Source organism: Triplophysa rosa, linkage group LG14, assembly GCF_024868665.1.
Source record: "Triplophysa rosa linkage group LG14, Trosa_1v2, whole genome shotgun sequence".
In the NCBI taxonomy this organism is placed as follows: Eukaryota; Metazoa; Chordata; class Actinopteri; order Cypriniformes; family Nemacheilidae; genus Triplophysa; species Triplophysa rosa.
Genome location: NC_079903.1, coordinates 2,512,914 through 2,526,665, shown reverse-complemented (window position 1 = coordinate 2,526,665; position 13,752 = coordinate 2,512,914). Strand labels below are relative to the sequence as shown.

The following is a 13,752-nucleotide window of genomic DNA, read 5'->3' as shown; positions in this document are numbered from 1 at the left end:
GGTATTATTGCAGCTTTTTCTCTATGCAAAGTACACCTATGAAACTTAACTGAAAGAAATACTATTCTGGATTGTTAGAAACTGTAAGTTGTTCAGTTGAAGTATATTATTCAATGGAAGCATATTTTTAAATCTTTTCAGTACTGGGAACTTAAAATTTAATTTACAATATACCAGAACAATTTGCAATTATACCATAACATGCAAATAGAATGTATACAGTATGTTAAAGTTAAATCCACAAGTTAAAGCAACACTTTGTAGTTTTTTGACCTTAAAATAATGCAGAGGTGGACAGTAACGAAGTAAATTTGCCTGAGTATGTACTTAAGTACACTTTTTGAGTATCTGTACTTTACTTGAGTATTATTTTTTCTGAGTACTTGTACTTTAACTTCATTACATTTGAAAGACAAATATCATACTTTTTACTCCACTACATTTATAAAAAGGTCCAAAAGTAGAAAATGGTTTCTATGCAGCGGGGTTTCCTGTGTGCGCAATTTATCTGGCTTGCGATCTGCCAGGACCTTTTACTGTTGCCAAGTATTTCAGTTTTTCTAAGCTCGCAGTTTTCCGGCAAGCTTTGAATGGCCATTTGGCAGATTTTTTTAACGCAGATCTGGCAACTCTGGGATCTTCCCCGCTAAACTAATGTAAACGTAGGTGCTGCTACACCATTGATAGCGCTCTAAAAAGGCAAATAGAACATTAAAAGATGAAAAAGGCACATGTTAAAGTGTGGTGTAATCATCTATGGGTTACGATCAGTCAAAGATCGTAGAAACATTGTCATGAAAATGATCGGCATAACGGCTAAACGGTAAATAAGCACCACATACACCTTGAGCTACGCGTGCTTGTTCACTTCTGATCTGCTGCTATATCATTTAAAGCGATTTGGAAAATGAATGATGTTTTTACTGAAGTAACTATAGTTGAAGTATTCCTGTTGAAATATAAACAATAGAACCCTGCCCAAAATACAACATAAAATGTAATGGATTTAATGGTTATAATGGGAATTGTACTATGGATACTTGTTGTCTACTTGTATGTGATGGATTCTATTTGTGGGATGGTAAATCCTATTGGAATAAAACCCAAAACACACTACAAAGAGGAATTTAATTTAAAAATCTCATTCTAATTAAAAAAATCATAGTTTTTTTCAGCAGGGATGGTATTTGCAGTAAAACCACAGTATCCACAAATTTACCATTTTCTAAATATAGGAACCATACTCCAATTAATAATCTTTAGTAAAACCACAGCAACTAAAAATACCATAGTTTCATTATACTAGCTATAGTTCCCTTTCTGTCGGTCTCTCGACGTTGTGTCGAACCGACAGAATGGGGTTTGTCTTGAGAACCTATCATCTTCTGAGTATTTAGAAAAGGCCAATGAAAATTGGCGAATGAAATTTGCATGCCGGGCTCCTCCCCGGATGTCCGGGTATAAGAGGGAAGCCGGCGTGCTCATTCATTCACCTTTTGTTCTTCAGAGCCTACGCATCTGATGAGCAGCTCCAGATCTTCGCTGATCTTCCAGTTCTTCGCTGGTATCCTGCTGGAATCTACGACGTGGTGCAGCGGACGGTCCCTTCCTGCAGCGACTTTCCCCTGGGCGTCTCGGCAGTTCCAGAAGTGTCTGAGCACTTTTTTTCTAAAAGAGCAAATTTCTCCAGCGTGGCATGTCCCGCTGTTCTCTTGGGTGCGACGCGCTCATTGAGGAAGGGGATGGACACGATGTCTGTCTCACGTGTTTGGGTCTCCAGCACGCTGAGGCAGCCTTCGTGGATACATCTTGCCCGCACTGCGGGACGATGCCTATCCAGACGTTGCGGTCACGGGTGGCTGTATTCTTTATGGGTAAAGCCACCACCTCGTCTGTTACCCGATCCGTGACGGCAGTGACTACGGCCCTGCCGCCCGTTTCAGTTAACACCGGGGGTGATATGGGGATCACCGTGAACGTTAGACCGCCAGCCACAGGCTCACGGACCGTTCACGCCCCGTCACTCTTGTCTGACCATCCCTTAAGAGACGGTCCTACCCCGTCTTGTTCCTCCACCACGTACTCGGGAGTGCGTGACGAAGATGAGATGTCGATCACAGCATCGGAGGGCGACCTCTTGGCATCCGACCCCGATGATTCCTCGGAGCTCCCTCCCCCGGGGGGACGAGCCCAGGAAGAGGCGGACGTTGAGATGTCAACCATGCTCTTCCGGGCCGCCTCGAGCATTGGGCTGCAGTGCACAGCACCGTCTTTACCCCAGCGCTCGCGGTTGGATACGTGGAACCTGGGGTCTGAGCGCGGCTCCAAGCCGCGCCCAGCGCCGGTCCCGTATTTCCCGGAGGTACATGAGGAGCTGAGTAAGACTTGGAACGCGCCCCTCACGGCTCGTTCCAGTCAGAAAGGCTCAGTCGCCCTTACTTCCCTCGATGGTGGGGCGGCCAGGGGCTATGTCGAGATCCCCCAGGTGGAGCGTGCTGTCGCGGTGCACCTATGCCCGCAGACAGCGGCCACCTGGAGGGCTCGGCCTAGACTCCCATCCAAGGCGTGTAAGTTTTCGGCATCGCTGGTGTCGAAGGCTTACATGGCTGCGGGTCAGGCCGCCTCCTCCCTCCACGCCATGGCCATCCTGCAGGTCCACCAGGCCAAGGCGTTGAAGGAGCTCCACGAGGGTAAGACCGACCCAACGGTTATGCAGGAACTGATCTCGCTCTACGGGCGAATAAGGTGACGGCACGGGCCTTGGGGCGGGCGATGTCCACCATGGTGGTCCAAGAGAGGCACCTCTGGCTCAACCTTGCGCAGATGCGGGACGCTGAGAAGGTTCGCTTTCTCGACGCCCCCATCTCACAGGGAGGGCTGTTTGGTGACACCATTGAGGATTTCTCTCAGCAGTTCTCAACGGTGAAGAAGCAGACGGAGGCTATCAAGCACATCTTGCCCCGCCGTGACTCGGCCGTCGTCAGGCCTCCGAGATCCCGAGCGGCGTCTGCTTCCCGGCAGCCCCGGACCTCTTCGACTCCGGCTCCAGTGCCCCCTTCTCAGGCTGCCTCCCGGAGAAGGACGTCGAAGAGGAAACCGCCTCCCCGTCAGCAGCCGTCGCGGAAGCAGAAGCGGCCCTGACGGAGAGACCCCAGGGAGATTGAGATTACCATCGGGCCCGATTCCAGCCACCACATCGCTGGATAGGAGAGGGATGGTTCCTGCCCCGTCCTTCCATCAGCTGGTCCCCCCGGGGGGCCAGCGCCCACTTCCTCACGAAAAGAGTTTCCTCTCTCTCTGGGTTGTCACAGCCGTTCCCACCCTCTGGTCGACGGTGGACGGCAACTCGACGTTGCGTCATGGCGAAGCGCAATGTCGAGTATAAACACTGGCCTTCAGCACTCTCAGACAGACAGTGCGTCGAGCCAGACAATCGCCAGGCAGGAAAAACAGCAGAGCCGATCTCCTCCCCGGGGGTCCTCCCTCGGCAAGGAATCCGTACTGCTAGCCATCGAACCACCCTCCGGGGGGACGATGAAGCAGATCACACCTCTAGTCCCCCTGTCACAGTTCCTGGGTGCCTGGTCTCAGCTTCCCAGACTGTCAGGTTGGCTGAGGAAGACGATCCGTCTCGGCTACGCGATTCAGTTCGCGAAACGTCCGCCCAAGTTCCGGGGCATCCTCTTTACCTCAGTCAGAGGCAGGGATGCCCCCGTGCTTCGGGCGGAGGTCGCCTCCCTTCTGGTGAAGGGAGCGATCGAGCCCGTCCCACTGGCCGAGATGTTCAGCGGGTTCTACAGCCCGTACTTCATTGTCCCCAAGAAAGGCGGGGGGTTGCGCCCTATCTTGGATTTGCGTGTTCTGAACAGGCACCTACACAAGCTGCCTTTCAGGATGGTCACGCAGAAGCGCATCCTGGCGTCAGTCAGGCGTCAGGACTGGTTCATGGCAATCGACCTGAAGGATGCGTACTTTCATGTCTCGATCCTCCCTCGACACCGGCCGTTCCTGCGGTTCGCGTTCGAGGGACAGGCATATCAGTACAGGGTCCTCCCCTTCGGTCTGTCCCTGTCTCCACGTGTCTTTACGAAGGTCGTGGAGGCCGCCCTTCTTCCCCTCAAGGAAGAAGGTGTGCGGGTACTCAACTATCTCGACGACTGGCTCGTCTTGGCTCACTCGCGAGATCTGTTGTGTACACACAGGGACCTGGTGCTCCGGCACCTAGATCGGTTGGGGCTACAGGTCAACTGGGAAAAGAGCAAGCTCTCCCCCGCGCAGAGCATCTCCTTTCTCGGTATGGAACTCGACTCTGTCTCCATGACAGCACGACTGACTACAGAGCGTGCCCAGTCAGTGTTACGCTGCCTGAAGCATTTCAGGCAGCCGGCGGTCTCCCTGAAACATTTTCAGAGGCTCCTGGGGCACATGGCATCCTCGGCGGGGGTGGTCCCCCTCGGGTTGATGCACATGCGACCGCTCCAACACTGGCTACAGAGTCGGGTTCCTTGGAGAGCGTGGCACACCGGCAGCAGGCGTATGGTCATCACGTCCTTCTGCCGGCGCACCCTGACCCCTTGGTCGTCTATGGCCTTCCTACGGGAGGGGGTCCCCCTAGGGCAGGTATCAAGGCACGTCGTGGTAACGACGGATGCCTCCCTTCAGGGCTGGGGTGCTGTGTGCAACGGGCACGCAGTAGCGGGGCGGTGGACGGGCCCCCGCCTGCGATGGCACATCAACTGCCTAGAGTTGTGGGCTGTGCTACTTGCGCTGAAGAGGTTCCAACCCTTCGTGCAGGGCAGACACGTGCTGGTCCGGTCGGACAGCACAGCTGCCGTGGCGTATATCAACCACCAGGGTGGTATTCGATCACGGCAGCTAACACGACTCGCCCGACGCCTCCTCCTGTGGAGTCAGCAGGTGATCAGTTCCCTGCGAGCCATACACATCCCGGGTGTCCTGAACCAGACAGCAGACAGGCTCTCTCGTCAGTGGTCACCTCGCGGAGAGTGGCGACTCCACCCTCACGCGGTTCAGCTCATATGGGAGCAGTTCGGCCAGGCGCAGGTGGACCTGTTTGCCTCCCCGGACTCCACCCATTGTCCGCTTTGGTACTCCCTGTCCGACGGTCCCCTCGGTACGGATGCCCTTGCGCACAGCTGGCCGCGGGACAAGAGGAAGTACGCCTTCCCCCCAGTGAGCCTCATTGCACAGACCCTGTGCAAGGTCAGGGAAGAGGAGCATCAAGTGCTACTAGTTGCGCCCTATTGGCCCAACCGGACTTGGTTCTCAGAGCTGGTGAGCCTGACAACAACTCCCCCCTGGCCGATTCCCTTGAGGAAGGACCTCCTTTCTCAGGGGAAGGGCACGTTTTGGCGTCCCAGGCCAGACCTCTGGAGCCTCCATGTCTGGCCCCTGGACGGGACGAGGAGATCCTGAGCGACCTACCCCCGGTGGTGGTAGAGACCCTCACACAGGCTAGGGCTCCGGCCACTAGGAGACTGTATGCCTTCAAGTGGCGCATCTTCTCGTCTTGGTGCTCTTCTCACGGAGAAGACCTGCAGAGATGCTCGATCAGGTACGTACTGTCCTTTCTCCAGGAGAGACTTGAGAAGAACCTCTCCCCTTCCACACTGAAAGTGTATGTTGCCGCTATAGCCGCACATCACGAACCAGTTGCTGGTAAGTCTCTAGGGCAGCACGACCTGGTTACCAGGTTCCTGAGGGACGCGAGACGGTTGAATCCGCCTCGCCCGCGCCCCGTACCCTCTTGGGACCTCGAAGTGGTCCTGGAGGGCCTCCAGAGGCCCCCCATTCGAGCCCCTAGGAGAGGCCGATCTTTCTCGCCTGTCGATAAAGACGGCCCTCCTGGTAGCGCTCGCCTCCTTCAAGAGGGTAGGGGACCTACAAGCATTCTCTGTGTCCTCGGGTTGCCTAGATTTCGGGCCTGGAGACTCTCACGTTATCCTGAGACCACGGCCCAGCTACGTGCCCAAGGTTCCCACCACTCCCTTCCGGGACCAGGTGGTGAACTTGCAGGCGCTCCCCACCGGGGAGGAAGACCCAACCCCATCCGTGTTATGTCCAGTACGCGCACTGCGCCTCTACTTGGACCGCACGCAGAGCTTCAGAAGCTCTGAGCAGCTCTTTGTCTGTTTTGGAGGTCAGCAGAAGGGGAGGGCTGTCTCCAAACAGAGACTGGCGCACCGGATCGTGGATGCCGTCGCTACGGCCTCTCTGGCAGGCATCTGCAGAGCTGGGGGTTGGACTATGCCCAACACCTTCGCAAGGTTCTAATATCTACGCGTGGAACCGGTGTCAGCCCGCATCCTGCAGGGCAACGTGCAGGACCGGCAGCCGGTAGGGCGTACGCCTGCGAAAGCCCTTCCCCCTTCCTCTAGGGGGATCAGCGGCTATTTACGCCTCCCTTCTTTCCCCACTGGGTATAGAACAGGCATTCCATCCATCACTAGCACCTTCCTGGGGGCAGGCTGGGCAGAGCAGCCCTGCCCCCTTAGGCCAGGGAACAGTTGAGTTATCTACCACATAGCTCTAACTGGACCTAGTGCTCCAGACATGGTAACCCCCCCCCATGGGCGGGTCCGTCTGATGTATCCTCATGAATGGTTCCCACCTCGGCAACCCATGACCTCCCTAGGTGGACTTCCACCTTGCGGTTAACTGCTTCAGTCCGCACATTTTCCCATGAGTTCTCTCCTGATGGTGAGACCATGTGGTGTCTCCACTAATTCCTCCCTACGGTAGGTAGTGGTCTCTGTAGCGTTTTTCCCCCAGGGGGGAATAATGCTTACCCAGTGGCCCTTACGGTGCTGGGCGGCTTCTCGCTGTTAGAGAATCAAGGCCTCCACCCGTGACGGACGGTGGCAGGGGCTTCCCACCTTTTCTTCTAAAGCTCTGGGACCCCCTACCTCTCCACTGGATGGTTACAATTTTGCGCTAGCGCTCACGTCTGACTTGCCCAGGCCAGTCAGCGTCGCTCCGCTAGAGATTGTGACGCGGCACAGCGCTGTGGCGTTTTCCATAGGAACCCCATCTGTCGGCTCGACACGAAGTCGAGAGACCGACAGAAAGGGAACATCTTGGTTATGGATGTAACCTCAGTTCCCTGATGGAGGGAACGAGACGTTGTGTCTTTCTTTCCACAACGCTGGCTGCCCGCCGCAGCGGTCGAGGGATGCTCAGGCTCCTTAGATCAAAAGGTGAATGAATGCAGCACGCCGTCTCCCTTTTATACCCGGATATCCGGGGGCATGCAAATTTCATTCGCCAATTTCATTGGCCTTTTCTAAACTAGTCAGAAGTTGATAGGTTCTCAAGAGCGAACCCCATCTGTCGGCTCGACACAACGTCTCGTGCCCTCCATCAGGGAACTGAGGTTACATCCGTAACCAAGACGTTCTACACACAGCAATATATAAACAAGGTGCTTGTTCACTTCTTGAATCGATGTTTGCTGTTTGGGGGAGAAAAGTTTCATGGGCGTCAAGGGTTCTGGTCTTTTTATGTTATTTGACTAAAACTATTAACACTTTGAAGTATTATTATTACAGTATTTACAGTAGAGTGCCTTCAAAACACAGGTAAATCAGGCTTAGGCCATGTTCAGACATGACTTCTTTTTTGACAAGAAAAAGTTGACAAAGGCGCTTTTTTAGTAAAAATATACAAATATCAGCAGAACGCCATGACGTCGGAGGCACGAAGGCAGCCCAGAGAAACAGATAGACAGCGTAACAGAAGTCAATTTGAATTAGAACCAGAGTACGTCTTGCAATAACTAATCTCAAGTGAAAGTGAACTTTGTGTGACTTTGTTTTTGTTGCTTTTTTCTGTTGTTTTTTGGCACCTCTTTTGACATTATATTTATTTTTGCTGCATTTGAGTAGATTTTATTGTCAGCATCAATTAAACATAATACTTGCATTTGCTTGGTTTCTGTGTTTTTTCCAATTATTCAATATATTACTATATAATGGGCCTGTTGTGGGTGAGTGATAGTTGTGGTGGCACTATGGCCCATTTCTGGGAGAAATAAAGTATTTATTTGCTATCTGGACAGTAGAGTAAATATAAAATAGCATAGCCATTACTGTGAAATTACAGTACAGCCATAAAACAGAAAACTGTACAATTGCGGTAAATAGCTGCCAGTACCTTACTGTGGAATTACAGCACAACTGTAAAATGAAAAAAAAAACAGTTACAAACCTGTAAAATTACAGTAAATGGCTGGAACCTCTGCTGCCAGTACTTTACTGTAAATTTACAGGGAATTTTTTTACACTGTGTTTATAAACACTTTTCGGTGGCATGTTTAATATATTAAAAATAGCGAGAAGTGTGAGGTGCATTATATTTCCTCTTAAACTAAATCGCGCAACTCGTGTTCTAAAAAAATATTTAATGAAAATGAAAACTGATAGATGAGAACCTATGGAATGGAAATATGCATATCGTCGCTGTCGGGCGGAATCCTCGCATCTCCAAAACCATTATTTTTCAGGAAATTAAAAAAACTGCATATTTTTTGAGTTATTAAATATTGTATCGTTAAAGTTGGTATTATACCTTATATTGCTATACCAACATTAACACAACATTTCCCCAAAACCATGTTTAATCGGAGATACAAGTTTTATGACTTGGGATCAGGGAGATACGAGATTACGCTGTCATTGATAAGAATGGTACGGACACAGACGTCACTGCTGCCAGCAGTGTTCATCAAAGTCTGCGGTCGCGTTGAGCCTTTTGACAAGAGAAAAGGCTTCAATAGTTAACCAAAGCTAACGACTGTGGTTACATACATCTTCCTAAACTCTATTTTAAAGGTTTAAGAACTATAAGTGATGTAATACAAAAAACGATGAGCTGACTAGGCTGTCTAATAGGGGGAAATTAGCCAAATCTGCTCGCAAACTTACCTTCGTGGCTCACGGGCTTCCTTCTGCACCAAAGCATTACAGCTATCGATTTTTAACAAAACAGGCCTACTCAAATGGTTTTAAAAATAAAAAAACGTCTTCCTTTTGAGTGTGCGCATACTTTAAGGATGAAATCTATGCCACGTTTTATAAATGAGACCCCTGATCTTCTTGAAGATTGAGAACATTTCAAATAAGAAAAGTATATTATTATGACTTCTAAAATGTTTTGTGACGCAGGTTGTGGTAGTTTAGCGTTATTTTACATAATTAAAAGCAGCTTTGAAGCGCTGATGCGTTGTGCTCTTAAACAGTACTTGATCCGACAAATGTCACTCAAGAGCTGATGAACTTATAATACAGCTGACTGACAATATTTAATAGGCTAGTTATTTCTAAATTCTAAGCTTAATATTGTTTTACTGTTTACAACATATCTTTGTAATTTTGTAGTCTAATCAATAACTTGTTAGCCTAAATAATATATAGGCCTTTGTCATGGAGTATAGTGGGGAATAGGCCTACTTTTATTTTTAATGTGCACATGAATGTCCAGTTTGAATAACGTCTCGGTTACGACTATGGGCCAGATTTACTTAACAGGGCAAAATAACGCGATGGCACAATTTTAAAAAAGTGCAGATGGGAGTGGAAATTTCTGTGTGTGATTTACGCACATTAACACAGGCGCAATATCTCATTCCCATAATGATCAACGCAATCTACTAAACGTTGTGCAAATTAGCGCATGGTAGTGATGCTGATAATCCCCGGGTCGGGTGGATCAATTGATTACATCGTGATTACAACATTGTTATTATTTGCTGGTGGATAAGATCAATTCTTAATGATAAAAATATCAACACTATTGTAATAAACTCAACAAACGGGAAGGAAGGAGCCGCGGACGACTGCCGGCAACACGAACATAAACAAAACTTAACCAATGTCCGGGCCCGGTCCTCTCTCGTCGGCAGTCCTGTCGCTTGTCCTCTTATGCTCCCGATCTCCTCCATGAGGTCCCGCCTTCCTGCCCCACGGCTCTCGTCCCGCCTTCCTCGCTACAACTATCTAAAATGTAAACTTGTTTAAAACCTCATTTTCACCAGGCACTGTACAATCTCTCATCAAACTGTGTTGAATGAATGAATGAATCCTCTTTTAAAGTTCAATAAAGCACAATGACTGTTTATCTGTTTTTAACCATACCTGTCAACATTTGGGTTACAGAATCTGGGAGACATAATTCTGTAATCTTGCGTCCATTCGCAGTCGCCTTTCGGGGGAGTCCCCGTCTGTTCCTTCATAAACACGTTTGGGGAGTCCCCTCATAACCGAGACATTCTCTTTCTTTCGGTCTATCGATTCTGTCGAGACAGAATGGGGTCCCTATACGAAACGCCGTGGCACTGAATGGCATCACAACCTTTAGCGGAGCAACACTGACTGGTCTGGGCGTGTCACAGGTGAGCACTTTCACGATATCGTAACCTTATAGTGTGTGTAGAAAGGCATCACCTTGAGCATGTTGAAAGGTGAGAGGCTCTGACCATCGGCCATCACAGGCGATGGCCTTCTTTCTCTAATGGCGAGATAGCCGCCCGGCACCGTAACGGACACTGGGAAGCGCTACTCTATCTGCTGAGGAAGCGTGCTACGAACACCACATCCTACCGCAGGGAGGTATCCATGTTGATATACCTGCATGGTCTCACCAGTGGGGAGAACTTATGGGGTGATGGGTGTGCAGGGCCCCATCTGAGAGGCGCACAAACTAGAGGTGGAGTAGTCCACCGGGGGAGGTTACAGGTTCACCAACAGGGGAACCAAAAAGTGAGAAATACATCAAACGGGACCACCCGAGAGTGGGGGAGTCACTACTTTTGAAGCACTAGCTCACCTGGATAACTCTACTAATACTAGGCTTGGTAAACGAGACCCTCCACCTGGCTCGTTAACCAGAAGGAGTACTTAGTGATGGATGGAATGCCTGACGATGGAAAACCCAAACTGACACTGGCTCTACACGAAGGTTGTGGAACCTTGCGAACATTTCAGGTGCAGCCCAACCCGCAGCTCTGCAGATGTCTGCCAGATATGCACCCTGATCCAATGCCCACAAGGAGGCTACACTCCAGTGGAGTGAGCTCTCACTGCAAGTGGGCACGGGAGAAGATGGGATCTGTATGCCGTAGCATAAAAAATCTGTAAGCCTAAAAAATTCAAATGCTTTATATTTGATTAGACCAATAAATCGTAAGTTACTCAAATATCCACAACTGATCATATTATTAACTCCATAAGGTGCCTAGCTTTATGAGCTAAGAGCCCAACAAGCCCAAAAGTGCTTATAAATGGACATGGCAACACTGCAAGTGAGTGCTCAGTTCAGTGAAAAGCATTTTTTAATCAGAGCTGCAAGACGCCAAAAACATTTTTATGGTTACCACTGTGTCAATTATTACAGTTTAAATTATAGATACATATCTTAATTGCTCTACGAAACATATCTTAATGTTTTTGTATTGTGATATTCAATACTTCAATATATTGTTACACTCCTAAAGAAAGATAGTCATACAGGTTTGAAATGACATGAGGATGAGAAAGAATTAAACGTTTTGGATGTACATCCCTTTAATTAAGTTATTTAAGAGAAACCTTTCTCGTTAAGCAAAATCAATAATAATCATTTATAAATCATTCACAAAAACATTCTTACATAAATGTATGTTTGAATGGTGATGCCAGTTTCATTTTTCATGAATGAGGTCATTCAGCCTGAAGACTTTTTTCTGAATTTTAATCCACCTGTCTCTCGCCAGCATGTAAGAATTATGCTGAGTCCTTGTGTCATTGATTCGTCCTGTGGACTTCCTGTTTTTTCTGCCCTATGAATCCAGCTTGTATGCCTGCATCCTGCCTACAGGGACTCGCATTAACCCTCGCAATAATCTCTTTTCCTCCAGAAATCCCTAATATGCACATGACTATTCTTCTCTACTCCTGCACATAAGTGTGACCTTGCTGTCCAGAAAATAAATATGTTGTGGTGGAAAATTGTTTGAGATGTTTGGTGTGCAAACATGTTCATTCATTTCCTTCCACTTGGTTAATAAAGAATTTAAACATATCTATCTATCACGTTTATACCTTTTCCAATATAATACTGTAAATAACCCAGCGTCACTAACTGTGACATTAACCGGGATTTCTAATGTCATATAATAATACACGCATTACAATAAATAACCTAGAAGACCATGATATATTGTGTTAATACAAGGCATACTGTTTAACTGCTTTTAAACAATCAAAACAAACTGCTTTTGATTGACAACACAAAACCGTATTTATTTCAGTTACGTTTTTAATCAATATACATTAATGTGACCTTTTTGGACAAACTTGTTCATGTGATCCCAATAACATTTTAAAGAAATGTCAAACACTGCTACAGTCTCTGCTACAGTAAACCTCTTAAGCATTGTGCTGCTACAGAATAAACAGAAAACTTAGTCAATAAGGTAGCAGTAGCAATGTTTTGTCTGGAAGCATCAACAAATCTTGCAGTGGGACTTTTATCTGACATTGAAGTGTGTGTGAGTGGGTGCGTGCGCACGCCTGGGTGCATTTCAACCATTTAACATTGTTGAATCAAATCCAAACTTCTGTGTGTGCTCAGGGGCAACCTTAGCCAAGTAGCCAGGTCTTTTACTGCTCAGTTTAAGGAAACCATTTTTATTTTAGACTGTTTTATCCAATGCACGCACCTGGTCTGAAGTGGTTTGTGTTTGGTTTTAATATGAAAATGTATTATTTTATATTTAATTTATATATTTTTATTGTATATTTGTATTAAATTAAAACTACTCAGCAGTTATTGATTCTTTGCAGAGTTTTGGCCAACATAACGATTGTTTATTTTGTCGCTGCTGAAACATCTAAAGTTGTCCACAAGGTAATTTTAGGGTTAATGGAATAGTTTAATTTTGTTAATTGTTTGATCTTTTGTTTGATACATTTACTCCTACTACTTTCTGACAGAAATGTGATACTTTGGTGCCATTACTGTTTTATAAATAGATGGCAGGCAGATGTAAATCTATTTTGTGAAGGCAAATGTCAATATTCTCATCTCAATCAGTGTGAATCCTTTGTGTACGTCTCTATGGTGGTGTTCCATAATTTAGTAGTGATGAGAAGTCCAGTTCTTTTCTGTGAGACAGATTCTTTTACACCCTTGCGTAATGATGTCACTTGCCATGAAATAACGCATCAAGTCTATCATCTCGGCCGGCTGGGATGAAAATACCCTCAGCACATTCAAATATAAATAATAAAACAAAGTAATCATAACTTCTGTCAGTTAACACATCATCGTCATGATCTGACAAAAGTTTCTTACATAAGTGTTGCAACTAAAGCACCCAAATACAGGCACAGTGATGAGCAACCTATGATATTTTAGGTCTTAAAGATATAAAAGTGAATAAATTCATCTTCTGTATATGATTCTGATTCTGTATATGTTTAGAAGCAATTTGGTGAACCGGTTCACTGAAACGAACCACCCAGCTAACAATTTTTGGTTCCCAGAACGTACTATGAATACTGAAGCCATTTACACTGCTGTTAGGCTATAGCTAAAGCTATTGGCCCTCTGAATGAGCGATGTTGGTGATTTTATACTGTAACAAAAAAGTCTATAGGTCTACTGTTGTCTATAGACAAAGGGGCTGTTTTGTATATTTATTCTAACACTGATTAACATTGTTTATTCACTTTTTTTTCCACAGACCACGACAAG

General features: G+C 47.2%; 1 protein-coding gene across 1 annotated transcript in view; it reads right to left on the bottom strand.

Moving 5' to 3' along the window:
- bace1 (beta-secretase 1) overlaps positions 1-13,752 on the bottom strand; it is a 65,597-nt gene that overhangs the window by 48,526 nt on the left and 3,319 nt on the right. The window lies entirely within an intron of this gene.